This window comes from Paroedura picta, chromosome 12, assembly GCF_049243985.1.
Source record: "Paroedura picta isolate Pp20150507F chromosome 12, Ppicta_v3.0, whole genome shotgun sequence".
NCBI lineage: Eukaryota > Metazoa > Chordata > Lepidosauria > Squamata > Gekkonidae > Paroedura > Paroedura picta.
The window spans coordinates 31,023,026-31,043,672 of record NC_135380.1 but is presented as its reverse complement, the minus strand read 5'-3'; the positions used below and the strand labels follow the sequence as shown (position 1 = coordinate 31,043,672).

Here is a 20,647-nt window from a genome sequence, read left to right as displayed (position 1 = left end):
GAAAGATCTTGAACGTGCAGCTTCTGCAGTCTGAAGGGAAGAGAGGAAAGAGAGCAGGTCAACACAGAATTTGCAAAAAAAAATCTTGTCAGAGTCTCCACTTTAAAATGGGAACAAAATATCAAGATGGCCGACTGCACAGCTGCAGCAGTGAATTTGAAAAGGGCATTTCTGTGTTGGAACAGAACTCTTTTTTTTTCTGCAGCTTTAAATCCTGTCTCCAATCCAAGAACCTCAATTCAGGCAAATGTGTTAAGAAAATTTGAAACTTTTTCTAGCCTGAATTAGAAAAAAATTTCAGAATTGGGGGGGGGGGGAGAGTGGATGTCTTGTTAATTTTGCTTAATTGTCCTCTAAATTGTAATGGAATATTTAATTGAAATTTGGCCTTGTTGATTTGGATGTGTTTGTGTGTGATTAAAGATTTCACTTCAAATCAGTCCTGTCCCCCCTCCCTACACACACACACACACACATTGGAAGGGAGGAATGTCAGGCATTTTGGAAGTTTCTAGAATAGCAGCAAAATAGACAATTTTTTAAAAAAAATCCACCCAGTGGCAATAGTGGTAATAATTTTTTTCTTTTGCAACAGTTAAAAATATCCGACTTCCTGATTATTTTTCTTACACTGTGAGAAGGCCAGAAGATTAGTTTTGTGAATATTAATGTGACACAACAAAATTAGACACTCACTAAATTGCATGATGTTGTTAGCCTGTTGCTGGACTTTCAGTGTGTTTTAGTTACAGATTCATTCCTGGCGTGTGCTTCTAGCATGCCGAAGCTGTACGCTGATGCTATTTAAGATGAGATGCAGATATCAAATTTCCAATTTTTAAAACTAATTTGGGCCATGTGATGAGTAGCTGTGTCAATTTTACTTGCTACCCTGGTGACAGATTATGAAAGTCTTACCAGAACTTTTGAGAGGCAGATTTATGGTTGTGTTTCTGAATGGGGATAAAACTGGGAGTGATTTTATTTTGAACCAGAACCAGTGGCATCTTAAGCTCTGGCACACTGCAAAAGAAGCCATATTGGATCATGTTAGAAATATATGTAAAATTTTAATACCATTTCCCAAAAGGTTGGAAGGTTGTATGCTACCATCCTCCAAAGCTGGGTCCATGCACAAAGAATACTAAAAGAACATGGAGGATACCTATTGGATTTTCTGTGGAGATTTAATTAGTTTTTATAGCAAGTAAACTACCCCCCCCCCCGGTGCTGTAATTTGCACTGTTGCATTTGTATCAGGGATATGCAACTAGAGCTTTTTGTGATGATCTGATCCTGATGCAGAGGTCTGGTTTCCTTGTTGTTGATAAAGAGCTAGTGAATGATGGCTTGTCTGCAAATGTCATATCCCGTTAAAAAAATTATACCTCCTCTTTCTGTTCTTGTGAATTTGCAATAAATAACAATAAAAATAAATTGCCATTAGAGCAAGGCACAAAGAGTCTGTAATCCATTATCCCAGATATCCTTTCAACATATTTTAACATGTTGGCTAAAATGACACTAAAGTGGGAGCCAGACATGTTTCCCTTGGGAGTACTGAAATTTAAACACCACCACTGAGAAGGCCCTGCTTTTGTGTAGCTCTCTGTTAGACTTCAGACCAGGCTTTCTCAACCAGGGTTTTGTGAAACCTTGGGGTTTCTTAATGGCCTTGGAAGGGGTGGGAGTTAATTGATTTTTAATATATTTTTGAAATTTGTTAAATATTTTATCCATGATATGACTGTATATGGTCATGTTGACCTGTTCCCCCCCCCCCATGGCCAGTGGTGGGCTTATAGGGAGTGGGACAGAGAGGGGCCCCAGGTGAGCATGTACATGGCTATGCTTCCCAATCATATTCTACATGATTGTGCCACTTCTGGGGTTTCTCAAAGCCTCAAGAATATTTCAGGGGTTTCTCAATGGTAAAGTTGAGAAAGGCTGCCTCAGACAGTGGGGGAATGTGGAGTGAGACCTCTAAAGGTGATCTAGGTGAGATGGCAGACCCTGACCTCGTGGTTTAGGCAGTGACCTGGGTCGAATGCCATGCAGCCATTTAATGAAATCTAAGGAATCATTTTCTTGTTATCAACCACATTGGCTAGAACAGCTGCCTCAGGGATGAAATTGTAATTCCCGTTTAACATTTGAGGCATTTGTTATTTGCTTCTTCCAACTTTATTTTGGGCTGATGATGGCATTCAGGCTTTGGGCTTTGAGCTGGTTCAAAGTTCAAATTTAGTCTGTATTATATACTCATGATGATGATAGGTTCAGTTTTGTGCTTACTCTCTTTCGCTTACCTGTATAGTCTTATTTATTATATATATATATTTGCACCTCTCCTTCCTTCCTTCATGAAACTCAGGTTCGCGTGTGGGGTGGGTGGCATGGGGTGGGGATTTCAAAGCATGTCTGTCATCCAGGCATTGAACAGTCTTGTGGGGAAGATAAGGCAGTCATATTGGCCTGCCCTTCAGGAATGGTGTATGATTGTGATAGCATCTATTGTTTATTATTTAAAACATTTTAAGGGCTGCTTTTCTGCTCCAGAGGTGGCAAACAAGAAAAATATTAAAACAAGAAGATTAAAACACACATTAATATATTCAAATGAGAAACTTCCAAATTTAATACAGGGATTGGAGAAAGAAAATGAGGGAATGGCAGACAAAATGAAAAAGTCTTCACTCACAAAAGTCAATGATTAAAGGTGAGAGACAGATCTCACTGTGAAGATTCATAATGTTTGGTGCCATGACTGAGAAGGCCCTTTCCCAAGTTGCCCCCCATCTAGCCTCAGGAGACAGGAGTACCTGAAGCAAGGCAGGGCCTCTGAAATTGACTATATCCCTCAGGTAGATTCCTATAGTTTTAATGTTAATATTATTATTGTTATGAAGAATAAGTTCCATGTACTGTTCTGTACATTTTATTTAAACCACCCTGAGCCTCAGAGGAGGGCGGTGTATAAATACAAAAATAAATAAATTTAAAAAATATGACAGCAGATAGTTAAATAGTCTGGATTTTGTAGTATAACAATCTATTGAAAGTTTTGAGTTATGCTTTTCCTTCACAACATTTATCACATTTTACATCCTACAAAGGTGTTCAGGATGTCATGTGGAGCATTTTTATTTTAACCTATGAGGGATGTTTATGTGTATATGTGTTGGGGGGGGGATTCATGTGTATGTGTGTAAAACTTATGACTCTGTGCTGATTTTGTGGGGATTTGAGCCCTGGCCACGGTCTGTCTGCTATACCAGTAGTCTGGACCAATCTGATGTTCTCTGAAATGTTCCCTCAGTGAACTAGTAATGGGAGAGAACTTCCTTGGAAGAACATGTGGTCATTCTTACTGATCTTCAACTGTAAATGCATAGTTGTAAAAGAGTGCTGAGTGTGTGTGTTCTTGTCTCACATGAAACTATGGCAAAGCCCCACTGGTCTGGGCAGCTTTCTGGGGATGACAGGCTTGGAATTCCTGACTGGTTATGGTTTGGGGCCATTGGCAGCCAAAACTGAGTCCTTTATCCTCGCCCATGTGATTGAACTCTGACGGCCAGACACCCTAGCTAAGGCAAGCAGCCATCCAAACATGTTCCTAAGTCAACCACATTTTCATTCTAAGCTCCTACTGGAGATGAGACCTGTGTGAGTGCCTAGATACCTTTATGAGGTGAGTGTAGCCTGTTGTGGTGCATTACAGGGGGGCAGAGGAAGAGCTGTGTTTTGTAGCCTTTCACCTTACTGGCAGGGATAGGAGGAATGGTGAAGCAGTGATGTGGACCATTTCCCTTCAGATTCTGAGGCCCTGCCTGGAGGGAGGCAGCAGCTGGAGGCAGGTGCTGCCAGGAGGGGTCTCAGAAGTGGGTGTGCTTTTACTGCGCTGTCCTGACACCACCATGCTATGTGCACTGAGGCCTGGCCCACACATGCAGGGAGAATGAAGCTTTAGAATGCTGAGGGGAGGGCATGTAGGCCACTTATATGTGGAGGGTTGTGTTGGAGAAGAGTTCCCTTCCTTGCTAATGTCCTGTAAATAGAAGCCAACACAGCAAGGGAAAGGGGAGGGGGCTTTTCCTGCCTGCTGTGCTAGTTTTACATTTTCACGGAATGTTTTATGTGAATAAACACACAATAGATTTTAACCCTCCCCTTGCACCCAGCAGAAACATTGCAAAGAGAAGTGGGTTTTCATTTGTGTCTGTGTTTTCCCCATGTCATCCCCTCCTCCATATAGGAAAATGGAGATCACATTGTTACAAAACAAACTGAGTTCTGTGTATGTATAAAACAAGATCACCACTGCAGTGGTTTAAAGTTAGCCTGGATAGTTCTGTCATTAATTCTTTAAAAAGTGCTTTTCAACAACCTAGCCAAACTCACCCTGGGACTTTGCATAGTTAAATTGGAGATTTTAACAGTTCCCCCCCCATCCATATACATTGTGTTATTGTTATGTGCGAAGTTGTGTCCGACCCATCGCGACCCCATGGACAATGATCCTCCAGGCCCTCCTGTCCTCTACCATTTCCCGGAGTCCATTTAAGTTTGCACCTACTGCTTCAGTGACTCCATCCAGCCACCTCATTCTCTGTTGTCCCCTTCTTCTTTTGCCCTCGATCGCTCCCAGCATTAGGCTCTTCTCCAGGGAGTCCTTCCTTCTCATGAGGTGGCCAAAGTATTTGAGTTTCATCTTCAGGATCTGGCCTTCTAAAGAGCAGTCAGGGCTGATCTCCTCTAGGACTGACCGGTTTGTTCGCCTTGCAGTCCAAGGGACTCGCAAGAGTCTTCTCCAGCACCAGAGTTCAAAAGCCTCAATTCTTTGACGCTCGGCCTTCCTTATGGTCCAACTTTCGCAGCCATATATTGCAACTGGGAATACCATAGCCTTGACTAAACGCACTTTTGTTGGCAGGGCGATGTCTCTGCTTTTTAGGATGCTGTCTAGATTTGCCATAGCTTTCCTCCCCAGGAGCAAGCGTCTTTTAATTTCTTTGATGTTTAATCATGGGACACTTGACTTCTAATTATTTACTACTGGCACGTTGGAGTTTAAAATGGGGCTTGCTGCCCAAAGATGTTTTGATAGCTACTAGTTTATGAGATTTGGGAAAAAGACATACACGGACAATTTTCTGATAGCATTTGGCCTTAAGAGCTAAATAGAACCTCCATGTTTAGAGGAAGTGTTACCTCTGATTGTTAAGCCAGCTCCTAGTTTGAATGATCTTGGTGCAGTGGTAAAAGAGCAGCGGACTCTTTACAGTTAAAAGGTGGCGGCCTCTAATCTGGAAAACTGGGATTGATTCCTCGCTCCTCCACATGGGTGACTTTGGGCTAGTCACAGTTCTCTTAGAGCTGTTCTAGCAGAGCAGTTCTCTCAGAGTTCTCTCATCTCTACTTACCTCTCAGAGTATCGTAGGGAGAAGAAAGGGCAGGTTTGTAAGCCACTTTGGGACTCCTTTGGGTAGTGAAAAGCAGGTATAAAACCCAGCTCTTCTTCTTTATGCTTCACTTCTGGATTTCCCAGAAATGTTCAGCAACCACAGAACTCTGGATCTGATCCAAGAGAGGATTTTGTAATACTCTATGAGAAACTGCTATCTTTTAGAGGCTTGGTATTAAAAAAAAATAACTTTGTAGATCACAGCAGTTTTCTCCTCTTTTTAAGTATCCACATAAGCCTATATTTGAATGTATTAAGCTGCCTTGTACTGACTCACACCATTGATCTGTCTAGATTTAGTGTTGTCTCCTTTGACTGGTGGCAGCTCTCCTGCACAGACGTCTCATCACCTGTTCGTAGAGATGCTGTTAAGAGATGCTGTGGATTGAACAAGGGACCTTCTTCATCACAGGTGCTCTACCATTCCCCTCTGCGAGTGGTTCATGGCACATCCATTGCCTAAAAGGAGAAAAGATATTATGTGAAACTGGCATGGGGCTTTTATAAGTTTACCCCCCCCCTCAGATACTCCAAAGGAGTCCAATTCACCTTTTGCCCTTCCCCTTCTTCACCCACAATTGAAGGTTGTTAACTGAAGGCAGGGTTGGAAAATTTGAGATGACTTAGTGGTTAGGTCATGTACAAATCTGGTGACTTGGAATTTGAATTGTTTCCAGCCTTGACTGTAGGGCTTTTTCAGCCGATGGAAGACAGATCCAGGAAAGGTGTCGAGATTTCCAAAAGCAGGAATCATCTTTGCATGAAGAGATAAGATTGATGTAGGAACCCGCCCATACACAGTGCCTGCCACTCTTTGTAGTGACTGTAGCTGCTCCAAGCAGTCCTGCAAGGTAGGGTGCAGCTGGTCCCGTTGACTGAGAGGAGGTATTTTTCCTAGTTGTGTGTAGTGAATCTGCCTGAAAATGGGATCTTCTTTTCCTGTTCTGTTATGCCACATTCAATGAACTCTTGTAGAAAGAAACTGTATAGCTTCAGTACTACAAATGGTGCTTGCAAAAAGTGATCCTATACATAAAGTTTTTAGTTGCATACTTGAAAACATAAAGTGCAAATGGTAAATGCTGGCTATGTAAGACAGCTGTGTTTGCAGTCATTAGGGAGCCATGGTTTGCAATGACAAGCCAGGTTATTTTTGCTCCTGAATGTATGATTGAGCAAATAAGAAGTAGCTCCAGTTGAATGCAAAAAAATACATTCCAGTAAGCTGGGGTTAGTACTGTAGCTAAATCGGTGTGTTGTAGTGGCTAGAGTGTCATACTAGCAAAGGGGAAATCCAGTTTACTTTCCTAGTTTTGGTTTTGACCTTCAAGGTCCTCTGCAGTCTGGGACCCACTTATCAGAAGGTCTGCCTGTTGCCCAATGCCCCTCGCAGGGCTTTACGTTCTGCGGGTACCAACTTATTGGTCATTCTGGGCCCCAGGGAGGTTCACCTGGCCTCGACCAGGGCTAATGCCTTTTTGTTCCTGGTCCCAACCTGGTGGAATGAGCTCCTGGAAGAGCAGAGGGCCCTGCGGGAACTTTATATGTTCTGTAGGGCCTGCAAGATGGAGCTCTTTTGCTAGGTTTGTGATTGAGGCCAGGGCATGGAAGATCGGACAGTGCCCCCTGGAAGGTACTGCCATCACATTTTAGACCATCCTTGCAGGTGGTTCTGGGCTGAGGAGTCCCCCTGGTGCATGGGAGACAACCACATGGGCTGTGGGAGGGGGTGATATTTTTGCCACCAGAAACGAGCAGAAATTAGCTGATATAATTGTTTTAATGGTGTTTTAATAGGGAATTATCTGTTATGTGGGATTTTTATAATGTAACCTGCCACGATACAGCTTGTCGGGAGTGGCGGGATATAAATCTAATGAGCCTCTTGTGGCGCAGAGTGGTAAGGCAGCAGACATGCAGTTTGAAAGCTCTGCTCATGAGGCTGGGTGTTCAATCCCAGCAGCCGGCTCAAGGTCGACTCAACCTTCCATGCTTCCGAGGTCAGTAAAATGAGTACCCAGGTTGCTGGGGGGTAAATGGTAATGACTGGCAAACCACCCCGTATTGAGTCTGCCATGAAAATGCTAGAGGGCATCACCCCAAGGGTCAGACATGACCCGGTGCTTGCACAGGGGATACCTTTACCTAACAATAATAACAATAATGGGTGATTTTGGACCAGATGGTCTTTCTTGGCCTAGCTTACTTTGCAGGGCGATTGTGAGGATAGTCATGTAAGGAGAACTGCTAATGCAGCCCTGAGCTCCTTAGAGGTCAGATGGAATAAAAATGGTATTGATCGTTAGGAAAGAGCCGTGATCCCCATTCACAGGGTTCACTAACACTGGGTTTGGTCATCCTCCTTTCCCTAACAATTGGCTTACATGTGGGAACACTTTGTTCCATAAGAATGTCTTGCAGGTCATCTGTTCTCTTTTGTGTCTCTCTTGCTTACGTGGGCAGGCCACCATGTACTGGATTGGGAGTTTGGTTGGATGGCTGTTGGAATTTTTTTAAATTCCTGGAATTGGAAGAAGAAAACCTGCTACTGATAACAAATGTGTGATATGTTGTACCAGGCTCTAGTTTCAGCTCATATCCGAAATGACAACCTAACTGCCTTCCCTATCCACTGTAGTCTACTGCCCCCCCCCCACCCACATCTGGCCACTCCCAGTTTTCCAGGGACATTCCTAGTTCAGGTGTTTGTAGACTCTTGCTGTTGGAAAGTAACTGAACACACTTGTTTCTGTTCTGTCTAATTGTGAATATATGAATGATTGTGAATTCTTCCTTCAAAGCCCATTTTTCCTTTCCTGTCTCCCCCTGAATTGTTGAACTGTAGTTTGCAAGCTCCTAGGGGCAGAGATTTTTAATGTCCCCTTTTTCAACTGGTCTAACTGTTAATTTCTGCTGCTCTTCTGAGTTCTGTTTCACCTTTGGTCTTCACTGGATTGTTACTGCTGTCATTAACCAAAGTCGCTGATTTATTTTAGCTGAAAAAGCAGACTGTGAAAAGATGCAGATGAATAAGACTGGCACTACACTCTAGCACGGTTGCCAAATGACCTGGGAAATAAAGCCTGGTTTGTTCTTCTGAATGTAACAGCAATTTAATCCATAAAAAGCAGGAGCACATGAAATATGACAGGGCCTTGCTCTTACAAGCAACCTCAGGTTAAGTTTCTGTTGGAGGCATAGAGGCAAAGGTTGGTAAGGATGTTGGCAACCCTGTACTGCTTGCAAATTTTGGGGGGCAGTGAGGATGCCTATAGAACTGCAGCTGTCCCTGAAGTAATTTTTCTTGGCTCCTGGTGGACCCATGAGGATTTAAAAAAAAACAGGGGATAAAATATTTGCTCACATTTCAGATGGTCTTCTAAAAAAGCTTTCATCTTGCAAAAAATAAAATTCTTGTTGCTACTCTTTAATCTTGCATATGTTCAATATGCAAATTTCTATTTTTCTTTAATGTATTTATAGATCGCTTTAAAATACTCAAAGCTGCTTCCAGTTAAAACCCAAACTTTAAAGCAGCGTCAACAATCAAACATGCTGTCAGAGACAAAGAAAGGTAAAAACGAAAGATACATATTTGGATGTAATGCTAAGCCAGTGTACATATGCTCTGTAACTGAAAGAGGCTCTGCAGGCTTTTTAATGGATCCTGGCTATTTGGGTGGAGGTCATCTTTGCATTGTGAAGGATGCTTCTAGTCCCCAGATTCCTGACTGAAGACTAGATGGGACCCTGAGAGTACAGAAATCACCAGTGACTGGTTGAAAAATTTGTATTTGTGGTTCAAAACATATTTTGCTACTTTTGAAGCAGGGAAAGTATTTCGACCTGAGAAAGAATTCACCATGCGATCTAAGGTGTGCAGTGTATGCCTTCATTAAGCGTACATGGTTGGATGTGTGTTGCGATAGGGAGTCTTGGGTTCAAATCCCCCACTCAACTTTGAAGCTCATTTGGTAACATGGGGGAAATGGTTAAGTCTCCGCAGAAATCCCAGGATAATAGGGGATGGGGGGGGGGGGGGAGAAGACCAGATACACGCTACTGAGCTCTTTGTAGAAAGGGTGTGGTAAAATTAATTTTATAATATTTGCATGGCTCTCCTAGTTCAGCCTGTTCTGCAGGCAAATTGATTTAGTGTACCTTTTGTACTGTATTGTTTGTGTGGCACCTTGGAGTCTAGGTTATGTGGGCTAATTGTTGACATTGGGGCCAGCTGATCTTTGGAGGAGCCTTCCTTGGTTCTGGGTTGAGTTAGGTATAATGGTTACTGATCCATACATGCTTAATAAAGCTTTTGCATCTTTGGGAATCCTCCCATCATGCTGTGGTATTGTGGAATGTTCACAAATATTGCAACTTCTTTGGGGGAGGGAAGGATTGGTTACTGGGTGACCTCAGGCCAGTCACTCACTCTCAGCATAGCCTACCTCCTACAATTGTTGTGAGGATAAAATGGAGCAGGGGGAGAATATTGTAAGGCACTTGGGACCCCCACTGGGGAGAAATGTTGGGTATAAATAAAGTGTTGAAAAAAATCTGGGATCCTGCTACAAAAGAAAATGAAGGATGATTTGGTTGAGAGATAGTATACTTATAGGTAGTGTGGAGAACCTGTAGGACTATGTGGTTGGTAGAAAAAAAGAACAGAATTTCTCAATTTTTTTACCATTGAGAAACCCTTGAAACATTCTTTAGGCTTCAAGAAACCCCAGAAATGGCGTGATTGTGCAGAATATGGTTGGGAAGCATAGCTGGGTACACGCCCCCCTTTCCTAACCCCTCCAGGCCCATCATTCGCCATGGGGGTGGAGTTTGCAGGTTGACATGACCTTATTTTATATGTATATGTATATGTATATGTATATGTATATGTATATGTATATGTATATGTATATGTATATGTATATGTATATGTATATTTATATTTATATTTATATTTATATTTATATTTATATTTATATTTATATTTATATTTATATTTATATTTATATTTATATTTATATTTATATTTATATTTATATTTATATACCGCCCTCCCCGAAGGCTCAGGGCGGTTTACATAGAACTGAAAAAATTATACAGGAAACATTACATATATAACATATAACTAACTATAATATTAATATTATATTGACTAATAGTAACAGCGTAACCATATAACATAAAATATAGTCACATCACAAGATAAACGTTTAATACATTTTAAAAATTCATTAACTCTCATCCATTTAGGAAACTCTTCCAGGGCCGTTCAGGAAACCCCAGGGTTACACAAAACTCTAGTTGAGAAAGCCTGGATTAGAACATATGAACACAAGAGAAACCGTGTTGGATCAGGCTATTGTCCCATCCAGTCCAACACAGTGGCCCAAACCCAGGTGCCATCAGGAGGTCCAGTGAGCAGGGCCAGAACTGAAGAAACCTTCCACTATTCCCCCCTGTAAGCGCCAAGAATATTGGGCATAACTGCTCTAGACATAGTATTCCATCTATACCTAGTTATTAAACAGGCAGGATAAGGAAGCCCGTTTACATAATGATAACTATAGAACTTAACATTATTGACATGCTGTTTAATAATCCATGAAGTTTCTGGAGCCCTAATACTGGGTTGTTGTGAGTTTCTTATTTGGAAGCAGCATCCATCCATGAAGATTCATTTGTCATAAACCCTGTGCAGTTGTTTGAGTGCACTGGCAATGGATCTCTGCATAGTTTGGACTTGGATTACTGGCATTTGTTCACCACTTATTGTTTCCTTTCTGGGTAGTGCAAAACGTCTCTAAGAAGCCTATTAAATGTTTGCTTGCTGTTCCCTTCACATACTCGGTATTTTAGCTTCTTGCCTACTCCTCCAATATTAATGTCAAAATTTTATGTCCTTTCTTATAATTATACAATTATAAAGAAGCCCATTTGGTTCTAGAGGTGCAGGTTGCAGGACCTTGGGCTGGAGTGCCAGATGAGGACTAGTGACATGATGATGGGGTTCAAATCCTCCTTCAAGGCTCAAAGGTTGCTGGGTGACCTTCAGCCATGCAGCACTCCCAGCCCAGCATTCCTCCCAGGGTTGTGTGGATACCGAGATGGTGGAGAGCTGTGGTAGAGTTTCTTGGAGGAAGGATGGGATAAACTGGCCAGATTGTGTGCTGCCATTCTAAAATGATTCCATATATTGTTTTTGCCAACTCCCTACAGCCCTAATTCAGCCTGCACTTGCTTAATGTGAAGCCTCAGTGTTGTGTTTTGATAGACAGTTAAATAAATTTTTGATTATGCAAATTCGGGAGTCTGCCATGACATCAATGGAAATCAGTGCTTTAAACAAAATTTATTTATTTGTTGCATCTTGTTTTTCTCCCTCCTCTCTTCTGAGAGTTTGCAACTGTAACCTGAATTTTTACAATGTATAAATTTGTAGCTATACGAACATAGCAAATTGATTCAAAAATCTTTTAATTCTTTTTCTTCCCTTTTATTTATGCCTGCCCTTCCCTTCCCAAGTTGTTTGATTTGTGTGTGCGTGCAAATCTCTTTGGTGTGCCGGTAGAGTAAAACATTTTTTTTTTGGTGGCAAGCAGGCTACATCTGGAAATGTTGACTTTGCATTAACAACTATTGATTATTTTGGTAGGTTTTGTTTTTGGTTTGGGACAAGGGAATAATAATTGGCAGTGCTTTTTATCATGCTCATTATGTGAGGAATAACTGCTTGGAATGTACTGGTTCCCTTTGGTGGTAAATGGCATCACTGCTTCTGTTGCAAAGCTATTGGGAGTTGGTGGTTTTCTGCAGTAATAATGGAAGAGGGGAAACTAAGCCAGTGAGGCAATTAATTTGCATGGACTGCTAAAGGCAAGTGCGGGCTGCATATCCTGTAGTACAAACTCGCCAGTGCTGGGCACATACAAAAATTGGCATGCAATATTGGTACAAGACCAGCATCCCAAATTAGTCTCCCCCCCCCACTCTTTTTCCTCCAAAAGAAATCATTTGTGTCCTTTGGAAGGACTTTTGTGGCAGCGTGAGATACATTTGGGTCGACCCCAGAGAATGTGGAATCATGTAGCTGATTTGTCCCTCCTCTTCCCAGGTGTCAACATTTTTGTAATTTTTTTTTTTCAAAAACCAATTTTCCAAAGTACATGCATGTTTTCAGGTTTCCAACTGTAGAACTGCAGTCTCTCCTCCTTTGGAGGAGAGTAACTTTGTCTCCTCGCTGTTAAGTCTGAATGCAACAGAAGTGACTAAATGCTTCAGAGGTCAAGAAGAGTTAGTGGTAGAAAGTGCTGTCAAGTCATAGCTGATTTTTTTCAAAGCAAGAGACATTCAGAGGTAATTTGCCATGGCCTGCCTCTGCATCACAACCCTACTATTCATTGGAGATCTCCCACCTAAATGCTGTCCAGGGTGGACTCTGCTTAGCTTCCAAGATCTAGCCTGGATCTTCAAAGTCAGGGCCAAGAAGAGTTACCTGGCTGCAAAGGAGGCTTCCTGTGCTGTCTCTGCACACATCACAGATCTGGACTGATTTCCGTTCAAGTGAGGAGCTGTGCTTAGATGAGTGGGGCTGAGGAAGGGCTGTGGCTCAGTGGCAGAGCATTTGCTTCACATGCAGAAGGCCCTGGGTTCAATCCCCAGCATCTTTTGTTTAAATGGCTCTGAAAGTAGGTTAAGTAAAAGATCTCCACTTGAGACTCCTTGAAGCTGCTACTTGTCTGAGTAGGCAATGCTGATTTTGATAGACTGATGGTCTGATTCAGTATAAGGCACCTTCATGTGTTTATTGAGGAGTGATTTGTGTAGAAATCCAGGGTTTTTTGCTTACCTGAGAGTTTATGGTTTGTGGTTTTAAACTAGTGGCTTTAAATTGCTTTGAATGATGAATTAATTGAATTAATTGTATTATATGTATTAGTAAATTGTTTGTATTTATCCTGAGCCGCCCTGAACCGGACAGGGAAGGGCGACATACAAGGAAAAATATTTATTTATTTATACTGTGACATAATTTGGAATGATTTGTTATAATAATATTCCTGTGCACATCATATAATAATATGTATGAATATGGTGCTTTATTATTTTAATTTTATGCTTCCAAGTTTAATTAAGGAAAAAGAGTGACTCAGGTATCACAAAACTGAGAAGCCATAGTTAAGCTTTCTTTATGGCATGGTTTGCATGGCCAGCGCACTTGATGTGTGCTTATCTTAGCCATCTTAGCAGTTCTGCAAGACAGGGAAGAGCAGTTTCCTTCATATTTCAGTGAAATGCTACTAAGAGTGTTCCAGGTACCTTAACTTGGTGCAGTGTGTTAATTTTGTAAAGAAAAGCTTATTTTTTTAAAAAAAGGTTTAAATTATATATAAGAGAAATCGGTTGCCCTTTGTCACCCTGCTGGGTACACTAAGAGGACGGATCAAGTCATCGTTCCAGACCTATTTGTGATGGAAACTATTGGATTTACAGAGCGTTTATATCAATATTTGATGTGGCAGATGGTCTGGACAAACGAGCAGAAAAGCTAAGAATAACAATTAGTGAGGCAAGTGATTCCCCCCCCCCTTGAATTTCTCTATGCTCGTTTGCAGTGTATGACACAGAATGAGGCACCTCTGCCTGTGTTGGTGAGATGGGGAAGTAGGCTCTACCTTGGAGTCCCATGGTGTGTGGACTGATGTGTAGGGTAGGGGCCCTATATTTGCAGTCCCAGACCTGTGCTCAGGGCAGGAAGCAGAAGCTGTGCATAGATCCAGATCCTTCTGAAAGACATAATGTTTTAAACTACAGAAGGGGTCAAGAAAACCTCATGAAAGACTTGACTCCTTCCTTACCAGGGAGTAGGTGGATACTTGTGGATCTACTCCTTTGCTGCAGTAAACACCACTGGTGTATCCTGAGAGCTCACCACTGCAACAAGTGAATAAAATAGCAAGTTTCATTTTAGCATGGCAAGAGGAAGGTGGCCACTGTATCTCTGAGTGATTTAATCCGATTTCTTCCTTTTATTTCAGCCAAGCTATTTTTTTTAAATTTAGAGAACAAATTCAAATGATCTTAACACCTTATTTATTTACTAACACCTTATTTACAATTACAGTAACATAGAAATGTTTAACAATTAATTTACTGTATCAGGCTCCTTCTCAACCTAGCATAACAACAAAAGCCAGAATGATTTCCAAGCCTAAAGAGAATTTTTCCATAGTTAACTTTACCATTTTAAGTATATCTCAGGTTTTCAGTAATTCCCTTTGGCTTGATACAGGCAGATGCTTCCAACTAAGAAAAGGCAATGCTTTCTGCTGTTAAAAATACCACATCTTGATGGGAAGAATCCAGCATTGTAACATAATTCAGAAGGAAAACTAGGAAGATCAATTCCTAACACTTACCCATTTCTTTCCAGTTGGCCTTCTGTGACGTAATTTTGTCTTTTGCATTAGCAAGTGTGATAGACTCACTCAATTACTCTTGGGAATACAGAGGAAGCTGCCTGTTGTGCTTCTTCGTGACTTGCTGCTACTCTGATAGGGAACTATGCCCAGTAGCATAAGACATAGGCTTCCTCTGAGTGCTGGTACATCTTATTCTAAAAGTATAGTTTATGGGGTGCCAAGCAGGAATGTACATTCAGATATAATTTGATCCAAATATATACCAAAAAAATACCTTAGTGGTATTTTCTGTATACATCCATTCGTGTGTCTGAATGGTATCTAGTGTTTCCTGGAATATAAGGAAATTGATACTGAAAAATTCCCAGAAATATTTGGGAATAAATGGAAATATCAGCAGCTAGTGTCTGAAGGCTCCCAGGACTGTTGTTTTTTTTCTTTTTTTTTCTGTGTGTCTTTGTCTTCCCAGGGCTTGGTATTGGCTGCCTATATTGATTGGGCCTTCATTCTGTCCTGTTAAATTGGTTTTGTTGATCTTGCAACATTGTGTCCTTTGCTGAAGTTCGTTTGTGTGGTTTTGTGGTTTGCAGTAGTTTCTTGGGGTTGGCATTGCTGTGGATTCTAGGCCTGGTACATTGGATTGGGTTCTCTAATTTACATGTGTTGGGCTTGCAACAGCAGTAAATGGGCTTTATTCGGAGGATTTGGAGGATTCTCTGGTTTGACATTGGCTTTGATTCTCAGGTTGTACATTTGTTGGGTTAGTCTTATCACATTGTCCTGCACTTCTCCTGGGATTGCCTGATTCTGCACTGTTTTTTTTAACTGGTTGGTTCTATCTGCATTGCAAGACTTTTGTCCAGTGGCTGCTTTGCTTGTTGTTGTGTCTTTGATTATTCTTTGCTATGAAGAAAATGGGGGATTATCCTACCCTGTAGGAAACAATGAAGGATGGCTCTAGGCATCTTGTTCAGGTGAACCAAGAGATCCAATTCACTTGAGGGTTCCTTAATGCTGGGGTAGTCAACCTGTGGTCCTCCAGATGTCCATAGACTACAATTCCCATGAGCCCTTGCCAGCGTTTGCTGGCAGGGGCTCATGGGAATTGTAGTCCATGGACATCTGGAGGACCACAGGTTGACTGCCCCTGCCTTAATGGATAGGCACCAGCAGCTCCAAGGAATGTTAATGTCATTTGCTAAAAAACCAACCACAGAGCCTCCAGCCCTCTGGAAAGATTTCTCATAGAGAATAATTGAGCTGAATATTATTGGAATCTCAGGGTTAAAAACCCAGACCTGAATACCAAACCAGTATTTGGAACCTATATAATTGGGAGTAACCATATTTTTCGGCTCCCTGATATCCAGGTCTGAAAAATACCAATTCTTTTTGAGGTGTACATCCCTAGTGCTGAATCATAGTTCCCAGCTTTAATTCAGGGGCCTCACAAATACAGGTCTTTTAAACGGAGTAAGGGAACCTTTGTGATATGGAGAAGGCCCATGACTTTAAGGAGAGATCTGTTCGATTTGGCCAAGTGGAGTTTCATGTAATTCCCCCTGAACCTTTTTTAATGATAAAAAACATTGTCCCCAAAAGCTTCAAGAAGAAAATACTGAGGCATCCTTGCATTATTGCAGGGCTCTAAATGCAATGAATAAGAATGCTTTGTGACATTCTCATTGCAAACATGTCTCTGACAATAATTCAGTTACCTAACAGCCCCCGCCCCACAATGCCTTGCAGTTGAGCTACCAAGTCACAATTTCCATAGCAGGCAGGTATTTTCACAACCAGTGAAACACTCAGACCAAGGACTGCGGTCAGCTGATTTTTATCAGGGCTGTAATCTATTCATGGATATCATGCATTTATAACATTAGTGTTATTTTAAATGTGTGTACCTTTCCTATTTATAATTCTGTTAAATCATTTTGGACCATACAGCATTTAAAAATGCTGTCCTTGGTAAAAGTTTATATTGAACTTTTTAAATTTCAAATACCATAACTAATCTGTTTTACATCTATATTATTGATTTAATCTTTACTACATATTTGGTATTATTATATATTTTGGCACCTCTACCTACTGAGTGTAGCTTTTAACAATAAGCAATGTACCAGAGCATTGTAATAAATCTCATAATAAGTAGGTAGAGGGTATTTCTGCTCAGAATCAAGTTTTTATACATTTATATTCTCATTCTGCACCTGCATTCCAAAACATTTATATGTATTATAATACATTTATATACAGTTTTTATACTGTTTCTTATTCTAAGTTTGTCTTCTGCTTGTATAATAAACATTCCACCTCTTCTCAAATTTTGAAATTGATCTTTGTCTCAAATAGGTTTTTAATTTTGCCATTACTGCATAGTTCACAAATTTATTTTCCCATTCTTTTAAGCCTGGGCAGTCATCTGATATCCATTTTGCAGCATAAATGACACTAGCTGCTGTCATCATATATTTGAATATCTCTTCCAATACTATTGGTAATTTGTTAGAGAGTCCTCTTAATAGCAGATAACTTCCATATGGAAGTTAATTATAATATATTCAGCATTTTCACAAATATTTACTTCCAATCTCCCCCCCCCCCCCTTTACGGGTTACCCATATAAGTAAAAGGTTCTGTCTGTATCTTGACATTTCCAACATTTTCCCTTGTAGTTTTTGGAGTAATTTAAAATATTTTATACCCATTTTCTCTTAATTTAATATTTGGAACTGTTAACCCTCTTATCTTTTTCACATTTTGGAGTAATTTAAAATTTATAATTGGTTTCTGAATGTACTTTAAAATATAGGCTGTGGCTCAGAGAGTCAGCATAGTGTAGAGCAGGAAACTCTGAACTGAGTGAATTTGAGCTTCCTCAGCTTCACCTGCCACTCTGTCAATATTCTTTCTTCTATAGGTAGATATGGGTAACATTTGAAATAAAATATTTAATTTTGTCAATACATTCATTTTGATTGCTGAAATTCTACCCAGCCATGATTTTTAAAAGTGCGCCTGTATCAGTTTCCAAGTCTTATGGTGATTAATTTTGAAAAGATTACAATTTTGTCCAGTCATATTTATTCCCAGATATTTAATAGGATTGGTGGCAACTTTGCATTCTGTACTCTTTATAGAATTTTCTTTTTTGCATACAACATTTAATTATAATTTTTGTCTTGTTAATTTTAAATTCTAAAAGGGATCCAAATTCTTCAACATATTGCATTATATTATTATTATTATTATTATTATTTAATTTTTAGACTGCCCTTCTCCAAATAGGTCTCAGGGCGGTTTACAACATAAATAGTTGTCTTTTGAATCTAAAACTACTAAAACTACATCATCTGAATAACTTTTCATTTTAAATTCTGTGTCATCTACTTTTATTCCTTTAATCCTTGTGTATTGTCTAATCTTTGTAGCATAAGTCTCTGTTGCTAAGGTTAATAATAAAGGTGACAGTAGACAATCCTGGCATGTTCCTTTTTTAATCAAAATTGTTTCTTTTAGTTTTCCATTTGTAAAAACCTTTGCTTGTTGATTTGAGTATATCCTTTGCATCCAGTTCCAGAATTCCAAGTCACTGTCCACATTCTGAAGCACATTCAGGATAAGAGACCAGGTTAGACTATCAAATGCTTTCTCTGCCTCCAATAATGAAAATTATTTGCAACTATTATAAATTGTATATTATTTTTAATGTGCCTCTTTGATACAAAGCCTGTTTGAGCAGAATGTATTAAATTTGGTATACATTTTAAAAATCTTTTTGCTGTTGTTGTGGCAAAGATTTTGTAATCTGCATTCAATAAAGAGATAGGTCAGTATAACTGTAGATGCATGTAGAGAGCCAGTTTGGTGTAAGGAGTGCGGATTTCTAATCTGGCATGCCGGGTTCAATTCTGCGCTCCCCCACATGCAGCCAGCTGGGTGACCTTGGGCTCTCCACGGCACTGATAAAGCTGTTCTGACCGGGCAGTGATATCAGGGCTCTCTCAGCCTCACCCACCCCACAGGGTGTCTGTTGTAGGGAGAGGAATGGGAAGACGACTGTAAGCCGCTTTGAGACTCCTTTGGGTAGAGAAAAGCGGCATATAAAAACCAACTCTTCTTCTTCTTCTTCTTCATTGCATCACTGCCTTCTTTGTATATGAATGTTATATATACCTCTTTCCACATCAGAGTTATGGTTTTTCCTTCTTTTATCTTGCTCATAACTTTTTGTAATGGTATCATGAAAACGTTTTCATGACTGTAATCTGTAATACATTGCTGTCAATCCATCCGGGCCTGGAGCTTTATCTTTTTTCATATATTTTTTTATTGCCTGGCAAATTTCTTGAATTGTTATTCTTTGATTTATAATTTTTCTCCATTATGGCGTAAACTCTGCAATCAGGGTATCTTTTAAATATTCTCTTCAGGAAAATAAGTTTGTTTCAGAAAATGGAATAAGAGAATATTTGAACTTTTTAAAAAAGAGTAATTGACTTTATCCTGATAGTTCTCTCCATGTTCTTGTTTATAAAATGTTAGTAAATGAATCTTTGTATTTTGCAAGCCTGAACACATGTTCCTGGCTGCGCCTTCCTCCCTGACTTCCCACAGCTCAACATTCTGGTCTTGTGCTGTTCTGGAAATCTGACCTCTATTATGAGATAAATGTTATGCCCTGTGTTTTGACAGTTATATGCAAACACGTCTCATTTTCAGACTTAGCTGGGAAGCAGTATAGTTTGAATGAATTTGGTACAAATTTTATTTTTCTAGGTGTTCTAGAAATACTTTAACCATTTTTGGGCATACTGTGAATCTGGGGATATGATTTAATTGTCCAGAAAGCAGGATGTGGAGATTGTGAGTATTTGTCAAACCAGGACCTTTATGCAAATATAACCTTTTCTTGTGACTGGGCTATGTTCCTGCAGTGTGGGGAGCACACAGATACAGCCAACATACCTAACACCAGGAACATTGTTCTAGCTCCATTGCTATCTATGCCCATTATCCTGCATATGTTTATAGTGTCTACAGGGCTTTCAAAATCCCTGGTTTGTAGGAAGCAACTTTCAAATGTCCATTTTGTAGTAGTAAACATGACTCTGGCAGTGTGTCTATTTGCAGATAATTGAATAGCTTGCAACTCAAACAACATCACGGCTATTGTCATCTATGCCATAGAGGTTTACAGACTAGACTTTTACAATACACTATGTGGTGCTGCCCTTGAGGACTGTATGGAAATGTCATTTGGCACAAAACATTTGTTGCCCACCTCTTGTTGGATGTAGACAGTTGAGTGTGCGATGCTAGTGTTGCTGTAGTTCTGGTAGTTGCCAATTTATTTCTGGACCCACCTATAGCTCTTGGTAGTGATTTTTAAAGCCCTAAACTGTTGGGACCCAGAGCACTTGAGGGTCTTTTTGTTGCCATAGAGACCTTCCTGGCTTTTAAGATCTGCAAACAATGCTCTATTTAGAATATTATAATTGATGTGCAAGACTGACATTGCCCAGAGCATGATCTTCAAATTAGTTGCCCCAGTGCTGGAAATACTTCCATTTAGAGCAGGCTTTCTAATTTTTTTATTGTTGAGAAACCCTTGAAACATTCTTCAGGTTTCGAGAAACCCCAGAAGTGGCGTGACCATGTAGAATATGGTCGGAAAGCAGAACCCCTCCCTTCCCGCCTCTTCCAGACCCATCAGTGGCCATTTTTGGGGGGGATCCTATATGGTCATATTGCC

At 40.3% G+C, this 20,647-nt stretch overlaps 1 protein-coding gene and 1 non-coding gene across 16 annotated transcripts in view; both read left to right on the top strand.

Annotated features, from left to right (window-relative positions):
• ZNF618 (zinc finger protein 618) overlaps positions 1 to 20,647 on the top strand; it is a 191,090-nt gene that overhangs the window by 64,874 nt on the left and 105,569 nt on the right. Inside the window, exon 1 of one of the 15 annotated variants that reach the window (XM_077305170.1) lies at positions 5,804 to 5,876. The exons of the other annotated variants lie outside the window; for them this stretch is intronic. The gene's annotated coding sequence lies outside the window, so the exon portion shown is untranslated. Of the gene's footprint in view, positions 1 to 5,803; positions 5,877 to 20,647 lie in introns of those variants that run through there. 15 annotated transcript variants of the gene reach the window in all.
• On the top strand, positions 13,061 to 13,134 carry TRNAV-CAC (transfer RNA valine (anticodon CAC)). The gene has a single exon. It is a non-coding gene; the product is annotated as a tRNA-Val (tRNA).